At 42.3% G+C, this 14,997-nt stretch overlaps 1 long non-coding RNA gene across 7 annotated transcripts in view; it reads right to left on the minus strand.

The window, feature by feature from the left end:
• Positions 1-3,801: 3,801 nt before the first annotated feature.
• The window catches only part of LOC118026037, a 56,385-nt gene continuing 45,189 nt past the window's right edge, over positions 3,802-14,997 (minus strand). For 4 of the 7 annotated variants that reach the window (XR_004683449.1, XR_004683450.1, XR_004683455.1 and 1 more), the window contains 3 exons: positions 13,888-14,017; positions 6,361-11,522; positions 3,802-5,309 (listed from right to left, as the gene is read on the minus strand). This is a non-coding gene — a long non-coding RNA (uncharacterized LOC118026037). Of the gene's footprint in view, positions 5,310-6,360; positions 11,523-13,376; positions 13,516-13,887; positions 14,018-14,997 lie in introns of all 7 variants that reach the window. The other 3 variants (XR_004683454.1, XR_004683451.1, XR_004683453.1) reach the window with 3 other exon arrangements.

A 14,997-nucleotide genomic window follows, 5' to 3' on the forward strand; every position in this document is an offset into this window, starting at 1 on the left:
CTGGAGGTGTCTTTGGGTCTAAAATGAGTCTCTTGCAGACCGCATATTGATGGGTCTTGTTTTCTTATCCAATCTGATAGCCTGTGTCTTTTGATTGGGGCACTTAGCCCATTTACATTCAGGGTAACTATTGAAAGATATGAATTTAGTGCCACTGTATTGCCTGAAAGGTGACTGTTACTGTATATTGTCTGTGTTCCTTTCTGGTCTATGTTGCTTTTAGGCTCTCTCTTTGCTTAGAGGACCCCTTTCAAGATTTCCTGTAGGGCTGGTTTTGTGTTTGCAAATTCCTTTAGTTTTTGTTTGTCCTGGAAGCTTTTTATCTCTCCTTTTATTTTCAATGACAGCCTAGCTGTATATAGCATTCTTGGCTGCATATTTTTCTCATTTAGTGCTCTGAATATATCCTGCCAGTCCTTTCTGGCCTGCCAGGTCTCTGTGGATAGGTCTGCTTCCAATCTAATCTTTCTACCATTGTAGGTTACATATCTCTTCTCCCGAGCTGCTTTCAGGATTTTCTCATTGTCTCTGAGACTCGTAAGTTTTACTATTAGATGTCAGGGTGTTGACCTATTTTTATTGATTTTGAGGGGGGTTCTCTGTGCCTCCTGGATTTTGATGCCTGTTTCCTTCCCCAAATTAGGGAAGTTCTCTGCTATAATTTGCTCCAATATACCTTCTGCCCCCCTCTCTCTTTCTTCTTCTGGGATCTCAATTATTCTAATATTGTTTCATCTTATGGTATCATTTCTCTCTCGAATTTTGCCCTTGTGATCCAGTAGTTGTTTATCTCTCTTTTTCTCAGCTTATTTTCCATCATTTGTTCTTCTATATCACTTATTCTCTCTTCTGCCTCATTTATCCTAGCAGTTACAGCCTCCATTTTTGATTGCACCTTATTAATAGCCTTTTTGATTTCGACTTGGTTAGATTTTAGTTCTTTCTCCAGAAAGTGTTTCTCTGACATCTTCCGTGCTTTTTTCAAGCCCAGTTAGTATTTTTATAATTGTCATTCTGAACTCTAGTTCCGACATCTTACTAATGTCTGTATTGATTGGGTCCCTTGCAGTCGGTACCGCCTCTTGTTCTTTTTTTTGAGGTGATTTTTTTCCATCTTGTCATTTTGTCCAGAGGAGAATATATGGATGAGAGAACAAAATGCTAACAGGGTAACAACAACCCCAGAAAAATATACACTAAACAAATCAGAAGAGACCTGAAACCAGGGGAAAAGAAAGGGAAGGAAAGAAGAAAAGAAAAAGATTAAAAAGGAATATGATCAAATATGATCAGGCTGGTGAACAGATCAGTGCCACACACTAGATTTTTAGCATATTCTGGTCTGTTAGAAGAAACTGCCTCCCAAAATTTTGAAGAAAGAAAAGTTTATATATGTACAAAAATAAGGGTAAATATGATGAAGGGATGGAATATGACTGTAAAGATGAAAATTATAAAAGACTTTATAAAAGGAATTGATAAGAAGGTTCAAAAAAGAAAGAGGATTTAAAAAAACGGGGGGAGAGAATGTGATCAAGCAGGAGACTAGAACAAAGCCATACACTAGAGATTTAGGGTATATTTTGATCTGTTACAAGAAATTGTATCCCAAAATTTTAAAGAGAGAACACTTTATATATACCAAAACTAAGGTTAACTACTATGAAGGGATAGAATATGACTCTAAAAATGAAAAATAAAAAAGATTTTTTAAAAAAGGGATTGATAAGATGTTGGTTGAAAAAGGGAAAAAGAAAAATTAAAAAAAAAAACCTTTGAAATACTAAAGAATCATGGGGGAAAAAGCCATGAATTCTATGTGCTGTATTCCCCTAGCGCTGGAGTTCTTCCATTCTCATTTATAGGTAAACTTGGTCTTGGCTGGCTGTTCTTGCTGATCTTCTGGGGGAGGGGCCTGTTGCCATGGTTCCCAAATGTCTTTGCCGGAGGTGGAATTTCCCCGCCCTTGCCGGTCCAGGCTAAGTAATCTGCTCGGGTTTGCTCTCGGGAGCTTTTGTTCCCTGCAAGCTTTCCATACACCTTTGGAGGACAAGAGTGAAAATGGCGGCCTCCCAATCTCTGCCCCTGACGAGCCGAGAACTCGGGGCCCCGCTCCTCAGTGAGCCCCCAGAGAAAAGCCGTCAGTCACTCCCTTCTCCCCGGTCTCCGGCCACACTCTGTGCTCACTCGGCCTGTGACCGAGCATTTCTATGTCTGGCACCTGACCCTGTGTGGAGTCTCCAAACCCAGCAGATCCCTGCGGTGCGCTCCCACGCCGCTCCTCCCAGGGGAGGAAGAGGAGTCTCCCAGTATCTGCCACTTGTTGGGTCCCTGCTGGAGGAGCAGTGGCCCGACTGTACCCTGGATCACAGTTTATGGCAACCCCGAGCTGAGAGCCCACTCCTCGGCTCCATCTCTGCAGCCGGCTTTCCCGCTCCGATACCTGGGATCTCTGCTGCACTCAGGCACCCCCAGTCTTTCTGTGACCCCGAGGGTCCTGAGACCACACTGTCCCAGCAAGGGCTCCACCCCCCACTTAGCCACTGGAGCAACGTCCCTCAGCGGAGTCGACTTCTAAAAGTTCCGATTTTGTGCTCCGTAACTTTCACTTATCGGTAGCGCCTGATGGATGCCCCCTCCCCCGCCGTCTATCTTCCCGAATATCGCCTCGGATTCACTTCTCTGCACATCCTGCCTTCCAGAAAGTGGTTGCTTTTCTGTTCAGAGTTGGTTATTCTTTTTCTTCGATCTCCTGTTGAGTTTGTAGGTGTTCAGAATGGTTTGATCCCTATCCCGCTGAATTCCTGAGACCAGACGAAATCCAGGTCTCCTACTACTCTGCCATCTTGCTCCACTCCCCAACATGGATGAATCTTAAATGCATTTCACTAAGTGAAAGAAACCAAACCAAAATATCTACATATTGTGATTCCAATCATATGACCTCTTGAAAGGGAAAAACCATAGGGATGGATAACAAATCAGCGGTTTTCAGGGATTGGGAATGGAGAAAGTGGTTTACAACAAAAAGAACAATTGAGAAAGGGGCACCTGGGTGGCTCAGTCGTTAAATGTCTGCCTTCGGCTCAGGTCATGATCCCAGGGTCCTGGGATTGAGCCCCGCATCGGGCTTCCGGCTCCACGGGAAGCCTGCTTTTTGTAAGTAATCAGGCTCACAACTGAGCTACCCAGGCCCCCTGTTCTATGGGTTTTATCACTAATAATTTCTCTCAATTTTTTTTTAATTTTATTTTTTTGACAAACACAGTGAGAGAGGGAACGCAAGCAGGGGGAGTGGGAGAGGGAGGCCTGGGTGGCTCAGTTGGTTAAGTGTCTACCTTCGGCTCAGGTCATGATCTCAGGGGTCTGGGATTGAGCCCGTCGGGCTCCCTGCTCAGTGGGGAGCCTGATTCTCCCTCTGCCTGCTGCTCCCCCTGCCCCTCCCCCCATGCGTGCGTGTGCACTCTCTCTCAAATAAAATCTTTAAAAAAACCCCATAGAACTATAAATCAGGACTGAATTTTACTGTATGTAAATTACAAATACAAATCTCTAATATAACAGATGTATATTTGTACCTATTAAATGAGCAGACATTTACAAAGAGAGAGAAAGCCCGTATTTTGATGAATGTGTGGAGAAATACGCATATTTATACACCACTGACAGGAATGTAATTTTTACAACTATACTGAGCACAATTCAATAGTACTTTTCAGATGCCCTAATAATGCTCTCATCAAACTCAGTAATTCCCATTCTAGAAATTTACTGCAAAGAAATAATTACAAATGTACATGATTAATGTACAATGAAGTTTATTACATTTTATAGGCAAAATTGGTAATATGCAAAATGTCCAGCAGCATGCAATCATCTATCTAAATTTTGTTAGATCCATATGAAATATTATGTAACAATACTGTGTTTTCAAAGAACGCTAATTACATGCAAATACATTATTTTCAAATGAAAAAAGATGGAGAACAACATATACAATATGATGTCAATTTTGTTTTTAAATTGTACACCTGAAATGAACAGACATTGTATGTTTACTAACTGGAATTAAAATGAAAACTTGAAAAAACTATGTTACATTCTTTTTTAAAGGGGCAAAAGGAAACAAACTCAGATGTTGAGTTGTTTTCTGGGTTATAAGATTATAGGTGTTCTTTACTTTTTAATTTATACCTTTGATTTTTCAACAGTGATCATCTGTTACTTTTATCATCAAGTAAAAAAGTATTTTTAAAATTCCGAAACAACAAACAAGCCCAGCCCAATCCAGCCAACTCCATGATCTTTTCTGTTTCCATCTTCACTTCGAAGACTACACTGATGTCCCCTGGATGCCTGTTGTCCTCTTGTTCCTTCAAGTACTGGACTCATACTGCAGATGAACACCTGTCAAAGCAAGAGAGTAGCAGGATCCCTCCAAGAGCATGAAACCTTGAAGTTAATACTGGCCTAGTCAGCCACAGGTTGATACGAGTATCAATCTCCATGACCTATGTAGGGAACAGATGTTTTTAAAAGTTGCAATGCCCGTATTACATAATTGGAAGTTCCCCTCTTCTAAATCTCTTCTAGGAAAGAATCTTTATAACCTTTAGATATTCTATCATGCTCTGGGGATTGACAAATAATAGGTCTAAGGGTTGACCTTTCAGTGTACTGTTTCCTTACACCTTACCAGGTGTTTGGAGTTGCCTGGAACCACTGTGCTCTCCGCCTCTACCCCATCCATCCTATATAAAAAAAGCTGAGCTATTTGGTACTACTTGTGCTACCTCCTCTGTCCTCGACCCCTCTGTCACTGATCCAGAGAGTTCTAAGCTGCAAACCTTGTTCTGGGTTGTTTCTCAATAGGGGTCAAGAGAAATCTCTACAAAGGCAGCTGTACCTGAGAAGAGGGCTTGGAACAGTGACTCTCACACAAACAGCAACGGAAGTAGTGCAATGCAACTTAAAAGTCACTGGTTTAAGAAGCAAGTCTCAGGGCCTCCTCCAGTGACATAAAGGACCCTCACTTTTCTCCCCTCTCTTCCTCCATTACTAAGGGCAATAGGAATTCACTCTTATCTTCACTCAACACACATCCAAGATCTCTCAGGTTTGTTTACTTCCTTCATGTAGGCTTCTAGGTCCAGTATCTACTAAAATGTCAAATTTTTGTTACTCCATTATGGGATTTCATGGCCTCCTTCCCTCTCCTTATATTCAGAGAAAAACATGGGTGTCACTCCACTCACTCACTGAGGCTTCATTCACAAGGCTCCTCCCAGATGATGACTGTTACAGATGGCCTGAGGAAGGGAAAAGAAAAAAACAAAACAAAACCACACCCACTGAAACCCACCAGGGTCTGGCAGGGAATAAAAGGTGGTTAGTGAGAACAAGATGTGCACTAGAAAAACTCTGAAGAGGCAAGACCCGGGATAAGGTACCAGATAGTGTGACCCAGGGTGTCCTGAGGAATCACTGGGAATACAAGACTTTCCACTTACCCTATGCTGCCCATCCCCAAGAGAGATAAAAGGTAACCTGGACTCCTGATAGTGTTCACTATTAACCCCTGAGATATCTGTTCTTATGCAACATATGCCCTAAGACAAGTCCTGATCTCTGATGACTAACTCAGAAGGGGGGCTGGGATGGGGCAAGCCCTCCTACTAGTATTTTGTAATCAGCTGAGACCTCAGGAGTAAGTCCTGGGGCTGGGGTCCACAGGGTTGCTGGCCCTGGCTACAGCTTCTCCAGTAACTGTCATAATATCAGGAGGAAGTGGGTATCGGGCTGATTAACGTTAGTATTCCCCAACCACAGAGGCAAGTAGGACAAATTCGACCCCAACTCTAGCATTCATGACTCCCTGCGTCTTAAGAGATGGGAGGAAGGAAGTGCTAATGAAAGAGAGTGACTCCTAACAGCAGCTGCACAGGCCAGAAAAGTGCCAGTGGAAGGAGAAGGTATGGCTTTGGTTTGCTGTTATCAGTGGTCGTATCTGAGTCAAGGCGCTGAAGGAAGAAGGAATAATGTGAAGTGCAGGGATAGGGGTTACTTTCAAGTCAGCTGACTGCCTTCCTTCCATTAAGCTGGGGGCCTTTGTTGCTGAAACCCAAATTCCTCTCTGGTGGCCTATATTCCAGCACTGGGGATCCAGCAATTTTTGACTACTGGAAACCTAACAGAACGAGCCTTATACCTTCTTTGAGGGATTTTTTTTTTTTTTTTTTTTTAAACTGGGAACGTGGAGTACTCTTTATGGGAAGTGACAGTTCATATATGCACATACAGTATGATTTCTGAACAGAAAAAGTAGCTGAGAGGGCTAAGCATGCAACTGAAAGGAGCAACCTGTGGTCTGGAGAGTCTCCAGAGGATGATCCCTCCCTCTGCTGAGTCATGCCTTGTGAAGCTGAGATGAAGACAGGCTGTAGTCACTCTCCACTTCTTGCCTTTTCTTCTCCCTCACATGAAGTCTTCTACCAGGTTCTCCTGAGGAATAAATATAAAGCAGCCCCCACAGGAGGGGATGGGCTGTCTGAGGGCCTGGTCACTCTATCACAGTGGCTTTAAACCTTCAGTGAAATACTGACTCATGTGAAGACTATAACCGAAGAAAAATGACTACATGCAATGTCGCAGGGTTCACACTCTCTTCTCCTAAACTTGACCTTCCGGGTCCCAAGGGACATCTCTCTGCATCAATTTCCAGTCCTTCCCAACAGCACAGCGGGTATCTACAATAGGTCCACTAAACTGGATGCATTCTGACCTCAGAGTGGATTTCGCAAAGTGGTCTCGTTATTCACCACCCATTGATGCGAGCTTTCTTTTGTCTATCCTTTATCTTAAAAGCTCAATTAGGTAACTGGACTGTCTTGTTCTAGTCAATCAATATGTGAGTTTTTTAAAGTGCTGTGCCTGTTCTCTTGTTTTGTTTTTTTTTAAAGGACAGTACCAGCCCATGCTCCTCAACCCAGAGGCTCAGAAGCCAGAGTACATTATGGAACAGCCAACACAAGCTCGTACCATGTAACAGAGTTAGGTCAACGTCAAGGGAAAATTTTGATCTAAGGAAACCTTTTTATGCCACTTCAAGCTGCCCAGGTCTGTGCTGAGATGGCCACGGCATCCCCTCAGTTCTGAGAGCCAGCAGCTCCTCTAGCTGTCCTTGCTTGGGACTGCTGCTCATTCTCTCACACCCGGTATGTGACAGACCCAGACGGCGTAAATGGGAGCGCACAGAGCAAGGTGCCGGGGATAGAGCAGGCGCTCAGTAAACGAGGGGATCGTTTTTGCTAGGCGTTCTGCAAGCCAACACTGCAGTGCAATGTGCAAATCATAGTTTCTGTAACTTCGAAGACTCCCTGCCACTCTTCTGTGGCTCCTACCAACAATCCACTACATCCTTTCCTCTTTTCCATCTGCACAGCCGCCATGAGCCAACCTCTAACCATTCCTCAGGCACTGAAGCATATTCTAGCTGGCCCACAGTGCTCGTTCCCAGACCAGCTTTTGCTATAATCCTGGGTCACTTCAGTATGTAGGTAACAGACCATCTGACATCCCAGCTTCACAAGTATCTTGCCCACTCCGGGTTTGAAGTCTCAAGGTTTCAAAATCCACTCTCCGATCACAGGTCCTATTATTCCAAGTTTCCAACTACTCAACACCCATCTTGATCACGCCCAGTCCTCTTTTTAGTCACAGACTTGGAGCTCACTTTGGACCTACACTGCCTTCCACAGAGAGTCTGGATTTTCAAAGTCATTTCTGCATAACCCTTCTCTTGCTAGCTGTCCACTTTTCAATCAATAAAGGTCAGGCCCAGGCGATCAAATTTACTTGTGACAGTGGCCTAAGACCACTTTACAATTTCTTGAGTTTCTAATGGAGTTTCAAGCTAGTTTCTCGCTTTAACGGAGTAATATCACATCTCACGTATCATTTAATATAATAGTACCTCACTTTAACATGCCAAAAGGCCCCACTCCAGCCTTTTGGCCCGAATATTCCGCAGACTCTGGTTCGTCTCCGTAATCCTGTCCCTGGTCAGCTTCCTCTCCCCATCAGTCACCTCGACAATTACAAATCTTCAACTCCCTTCTCAGCTCCTCCTCCTAACTCCGAATGCCTGTGTTCCAGCGAGGAGGTAACTCCTTTCAACCAAGGCTATCCCTCCACCCCCATTTTAGAGCCAGAGGTTTCACCCTCCCAACCTACATTGGTTCCCAGGATCTTATTCCGTCTGCTATCGTCTTTCTCTCCCACATCTACAATGCCTCCCTTCTCAGTGCTTCCCGCCCCGAAGTCTGCAATTTTCTCCCACGGTAAAGGGGAAGCTTATACGACTCACTGCAGCACCCTGATGGAATCGTTTAACTTGTATTCTAGTTGTCACATCTTCTAACAGAAAGAAGGCTTCTCACGGAACAAGAACAATTAATCATTCGGAAATAAGAAAAGAAATGTGAGCCCACTGGGTGGCGAACAGAAAGGGGAGGCCTACCTGTCAGTGTAGTAGGTAAGGGGATAGCTGAGGTAAAGCTGAAAGGGGAAACTGAATACCAGCCACAGGAGCAAACCCCAGACTGTGAGGATGAAGTTTCTGATCAGTGATCACTTTGGTCCTACCCAAGGAGCAACCAGCAGCAACTGGGGCGGCAGCGGCAGCCATGCAACATCTGCAAGTAGCCAAGACTAAAATGCAGGCATAGAGACAGAGTAGTTCACGGAAAACATAATCTCAAATATGACCCAGATGTGGCCCTTGTGCTGTTACAGCCCATTCTCCCACCCTTGGCAAACATCACTGATGAGTCGTTAACGCTCTTTCACACTGCCCTGAGAGCTGGCTTCGGAATCCTTTTATAAAACAGAATCAAGGCAGGTACTCTCAATCGGCTGGAGATGGTACTTGAGATGAAGTAAATATATCTGCTATGCTTGTGCTACACAGAAAAGTCCTCAGCAAAAGGATTAGAAGATAGGAGTAAGCTTCGGGAGAAAGCATACTGAAGACAGCTTGGACGTTGTAGGCAACTGGCGGGGAAAAGCTGAGCCCATGGAGATCACAGAGCAGGCGCCCAATTAATGTCTGTTGATGATTCAGTTTTTCATTCAACAAACATTTAATGAGGCCTACAATGTGCACGGGATTAGGCACCGAATACAAAGATGAATAAGGCACTGTCCTTGCCTGTAAGGAATTTAGAGTCTGGTAGACGAGAGCCATAGACACGGACAATGATAATACAACCTGATAAGTGCTAGGACACTTAGCAGGTTGTATTATATCCATCCGAGTAGGATTTCTTCAGAAGAGCACAACTCCAGGTTGAGGTTGGATCCATGCAGTCCTCCCAGCCACCAGGGCCTGCTGTTGTCTCTGTCACGTGGTGAGCATCCCAAGAACTAACAATGATAGCTATGATTGATAGAGTGCTTATGACATACACTTGACAAATGTCCTCATAGAAACCCTGCAAATTAATTATGATATTAGATGAAGCAACTGAGGTTCAATGAGGTTAAGTAACATGCCTTAGATCACACAGCTAGTAAACAGTTGAGTCAGGTTTCAAGTCTGGTTTTGACCAACTCCAAAGCATTTTTCTACATTTTTAGGATAACCTTTATTCAGGTGTAACACAACTTTTCAACAGGTTTCTATTTGGAAATAAGAGCAAAGGCAATAGATTAGTGATCAGGGCATGGACAAAATTCATCTGGTTTCCCAACCCATTTGGCAGAGAAGAAAAAGATGGCAGAGAATTGACTTCATACTAGCATACCATTGAAAACCTTCACGTCGGTTCGTTTTCTTTTCTTCCTTGAACCCTCAGAGTCTCATCGACAATGTAAAATATAAGCACCTCTAGTTAACTATCTTCTTTTAATCCTTGTCACAGTCAACATCATTATCAGCAGCAACTATAGTTGATACAGCATTTAACATACTTCCGACTCGTTCTAAGCCATTTACACGAACAATCCCATTAAATCCTTAAAAATCATTGCGATCACTACCCCCCACCAAACCACTGCAAAAAAAAGATTATTACCCCTATTTTACATAAGTGAAAGGAAAGCCCCAGAGAAGTGAAAAACCATGCTTGACACCACACTGGCGAATGTAAGAGCAGATCGGAGCCTAGGCTATTTAGTCTCAAGGCCCAAACTCTTACTGTCCTGGCTCTGCTGTCCTACTCAGAGCTTCCTCTCCCACCCCTTCTTCCCCTTACTGCCCTCTAGGATGGCTACGTACACAGGGTCCACTGAAAATACCTAAGGTCTACTTAACTGCAATCTCCTATTAATCGTTCTAGTCACAGAAATCCATTCTCTGAATCTCCAAGGTCACTACTCTGAGCCCTAGGTGGAGAATTTTCCAAAGGACATGTTCCTCTTGCTTTGAGCAAAGAGGAAATGAATACTGCATCTACAGATTTTTGATTACTGAACATGTTTTACTGGGAGGTGTAACCATAAACACTGTAAAGTCCCTAAGCAAAATAGAATGACTGAGACAGTAACAACGAGAGCCACCTCTTCCCTGAGTGGGTTTTAGAGAGGAGAGCCTCTACTCTGACTTTGAGTGACATGTGGTCATGAAGGAGGGCTGCTACTGCTGAGAAGGACCAGGAACTAAGTAATCCTATGACAGGTCTGCAGCTGTTCAGATGATGGAGAATCACCATTTCCTATACAGCTGCACCCCAAGAGAAACCTGCAAAACACGGTCCAGTCAAGCCCTGGTCCAAAAGAGATCAGTAGCAATGCCCATCTAAAAAACATGAGGGGATTTCTCATCAAGGCCAGGGATGGAGGTAGGTGAATGCACATTTGCCCAGGTCTGAGAGCCTTAACTGGCCCCTCTATTAGGTCCATGTTTGTATAGCCTCTAAGAGGTCAGGTCCTCTTCTCCACTCCCACTCCTTCTGGCCTCAGATCATTTATCATCTTACCTACTACAGTCGCCTTCTAACTAATCTCCCTGTCCGGATTTGAAGATCTTCCAGAACATGCTCTATAGTACTGCTAGAGTGACCATCAAATGCATCTCTTACTGAAACACTCAAAATGGAATCCGCATTTCATGAAATACTATATAAGGATCTATCGTCAGCCTACATTTCTAACCCAATCTCAGGAACTACTTGTAGTCCCCCCATTTCATCATTCTATTTCCAATGTCCATGCCTTTGCTTAAAAGGTCCTTCCCTGTTTTCTTCCTGGTCAAGCTTTACTTCTTTTAAGAATCCCCTTAAGCATCAGTTCCTCCAGCCTCTGGCATCTCCATACTCAATCAAATGATTTCTCTTCCGAACCCCAGAGTATCTTGTACATACCTCCACTGTAGAGCATACCATACTGTTGTAATTATCTGTGTACATGTCGAACTCTCTCACTAGACTGAGAACTCCTGAGGGCAGGGACTGTGTCTAAATTCGTCTCCACATCCCCATCTCCCAGCACCGTGCCGCAGCTCAAAAGGCAGCAGAGAGAAGAAACTGCAGATGCAGGAGAGAGAACAGTAAAGCAATATTTTTGACTTGGGGTACAATACAAATATGCTGATTAAGCTGAAGCTGTAGAAAAACATTTCAGCTCAATACTGCACGCGAGTCTTCAAAGAAGAGACAAGCTGACTTAGGAAGGACTTCCCCATCACTAATTGTACTGACCCGCTGGATAAAATTTAAGGCCATTTGTTGGGTATATCTTAAAAGAACTTGAATTAGGATCAAACTGAAATAAGCAGGCTTGGATATGAGGCTCTTAAGGCCCTTCCATTCCTGAGGTTCTAAATCTGCAATCTATGCTATATCCAAGGGAGCCATCACGCCGAGCCTATGTCACAGACCCATGAGTGACTTGGCTCCCAGAATCGTGGCAGAGGCCGAGGTTTCATTCCCATCCATACTAGACTGATTGCAAACTAACAACATAACCCATTCCCTCAGGCCCTGCTTTCCCAGGTGTCCCTTGAACCAGGGGCAGGAAATACTTTAAACGCTTTCAGGGCTACCAAGAAGGATCTCATGACCCTGAGTATCTTCCAAAACCTGCTCCCTAAAGTCTTAGTTTTCTCCTTAAACCCTTAGTGCCTCTGATCAATGTTTGTTAAAATGCCATTTAATCTAATGTGGTGAGTCAGCATTAATCAAGTGTATACTAAAGGACGGATAAAAGCAACACAACCCTTCTGTCCCCCACAGGAAATCATTTAGCCTGATCTTCCCCTCCCTCTAACACAAATCAAAGAATACCCACAAAATAACACTGATTTTTAAATTCTGGTATTCAGTTTCCTTAACTGCGAAATATGGAGATTGTACTGAATGGTCTCCCAGATCCCTCCTACCCCAGAGAAACTCAAAGAGCTTCCAAACCCATGTTTTTCCACTTGTAAAATAAACACATGAAATCTGTTCTTCCAAATTCACCAAATTTCTATAAGGGTCAAATAAAACCATGTTTGTGAAAGGTTTTCAAATGATGAAGTGCTATACAAATTTAAGGAATTACTCTTGTAAATCAAGATATGCTGGAGGAGATATATTGTAAATTAAGATATACTGGAGAAGTACACTCTGCCATTAATTAGATGAGTTACCCTAACAAATTTATTCTCTCTCTCTGGGATGCCTCAGAAAGTTGTGGTGATGATGAAATGGGAACATGTGAAGTAGGCATACAATAATACTGTTTCATTTGTCCTCACTGAGATAGTCAGAATCTCAGAAACAAATGTGACCTTTAAGTGCATGTAATCCAACCTCTCATTACAATGCAGGGAGATTCTCGGGGTGCCTGGGTGGCTTACTCGTTAAGCATCTGCCTTCGGCTGGGGCCTTAATCCCAGAGGTTCTGGAATCGAGCCCCGCATCAGGCTCCCTGTTCGGCGGGAAGCCTGCTTCTCCCTGTCTCACTCCCCCTGCTTGTGTTCCCTCTCACGCTCACTGTCAAATAAATAAATAAAATCTTAAAAAAAAAAAAAAACAATGCAGGGAGATTCTCAAATTCCATTCCAAGTGGTCACAGAAAAACCATTAGGTATCACTTCCAAGAATATTGTCATCTTTGTGGACAGTTCTTAAATCTGTTTATCCATTAACTAGAACTGCCTTCAAAAGCAGCAAAAATCAACTATTCCTGACTCTATCAAAGATCTGAAAACAGATTATCAAACTCTTTATTTTGGATGTGTTGTCTCCCACAATCTAAACAGCCCTAATTCCTATGATGCTTCTCATAGGATCTAAGTTCAAATCCCTCTCAGAATCCTGGATGTTTTCTAGCTCCCTCTCGGAGAGTTGCTCTTAAGACTGAAACAGAACCATCAGGTAGAACAGGACTCTTACCTCTCTGATTCTAAACTTTTGTAGTGAGAACACAACAAGTTAGCCTTATATTGGAGGGCATGAAGATCTTCAATGGGTACATATCCTGTATACAATGGGCACTGAGTTCCCAGAAGCTTGAAGTATAGAGGAAGCACTTCTAAATGGGAAAGAAGAGTTGATGGGATGCTGACGGCACTAAAAACAAATGGCTTACTACATAATTTCCCTAGTATTAGAAATCATCTCTGTAATTAATACAAAACAAGGGAATGGAACACTATAAATAAGGCAGACTCCTAGGGCCACGTGGAAGAAATGTTACCATCATATAAAAAAAAAAAACATTTTGTATGACCTTTTATACTGAACAATCTAGTCTATGCAGATGACATCTTCTGTACTTTTCAATCAGAATCTCAGTTCCTAGGACATCTGCCTATTTCTTTCATAAACTAGGAAAAAATATTGAAGATAATAAGTGGAATAGATACACACAATACTTAGGACCTGAATAAAAGGAGAAACATACCACATTCATATATGAGAAGATTATACAGATGATAGCTCTCCAAAAATCAATCTCTGCCTTCAGTGCCATTCCAACTGCAATTCCAATGGTATTCATGGTGAGGACTTGACAAGTTGTTTCTAAAGGTCTCCTGGAAGAATAAGTACATGAAAATAAAGACAATTTTTTTAAAAAGTAAGAATGAGGGACTCGCTGTACTAAAGTTATTAAGAACCAGGCATGTACAAAAGGACAGCAACCACACTAATCACAATGTGATAAAACAGTTTATTTTATATATAATTTTATATGTTAATTATAAAAACATATAAGCTTATACATTATATGCTTATATACAATAAATACATATTTATGTAACATATATATCATGTATATATGAGGTAGTTCAAACCAGAAATTCTCAACATGAAGCACCACAGTAAATAACTATTGGGTCAAAAAAGAAATGTAAATTATGATCAAACACACTTAACAAACAACAAAACAAGAATACCACTTATGAGATTCAGCCAGTACTACATAGAGCCTTATGTTTTCTTATTTATTATAAAATAATGAAAAAGAATTACCTCAGTAAAGATGACAAACATAATGGGAGCCAAACAAAGGTGAGAAGAGGACAGAAAGAGTATGTGAATGAATAATGGCCAAAACTTGCCAAATTTGATGAAAAAGTATTAATCTATACATCATGCAAGAAGATCAATATATGCCAAGAAGGATAAACTCAAATTCAAATCAAATCTAGACTCATAATAATCAAATTGTCAAAGTGACTTTAGAATCTTGAAGGCAGCAAGAGAAAAACAACTCATCATATGTAATGGATCTTAAGTAAGTTTTCATAAACCATAGACCAGAAAATAGTGGGATGATTATATTCAAACTACTGAAGGAAAACAAACGTTGACCGAGAATTCTGTATCCAGCAAAACTATCCTGGAGAAATGAAGGTGAAATTATGATACTCCCAGATACACAAAAATTAAAAGAATTCAGTGCTAACAGACATGCCTTACAAGAGATACAAAAGAGTCCTACAGGCAGAAATGAAAGGACACTAGACAGTAACTCATATATATATGAAAAATAAAAGAGCATGAGGAAAAG

This window comes from Mirounga leonina, unplaced genomic scaffold, assembly GCF_011800145.1.
Source record: "Mirounga leonina isolate KUSES-001 unplaced genomic scaffold, KU_Mleo_1.0 Mir_204, whole genome shotgun sequence".
Taxonomy (NCBI): domain Eukaryota; kingdom Metazoa; phylum Chordata; class Mammalia; order Carnivora; family Phocidae; genus Mirounga; species Mirounga leonina.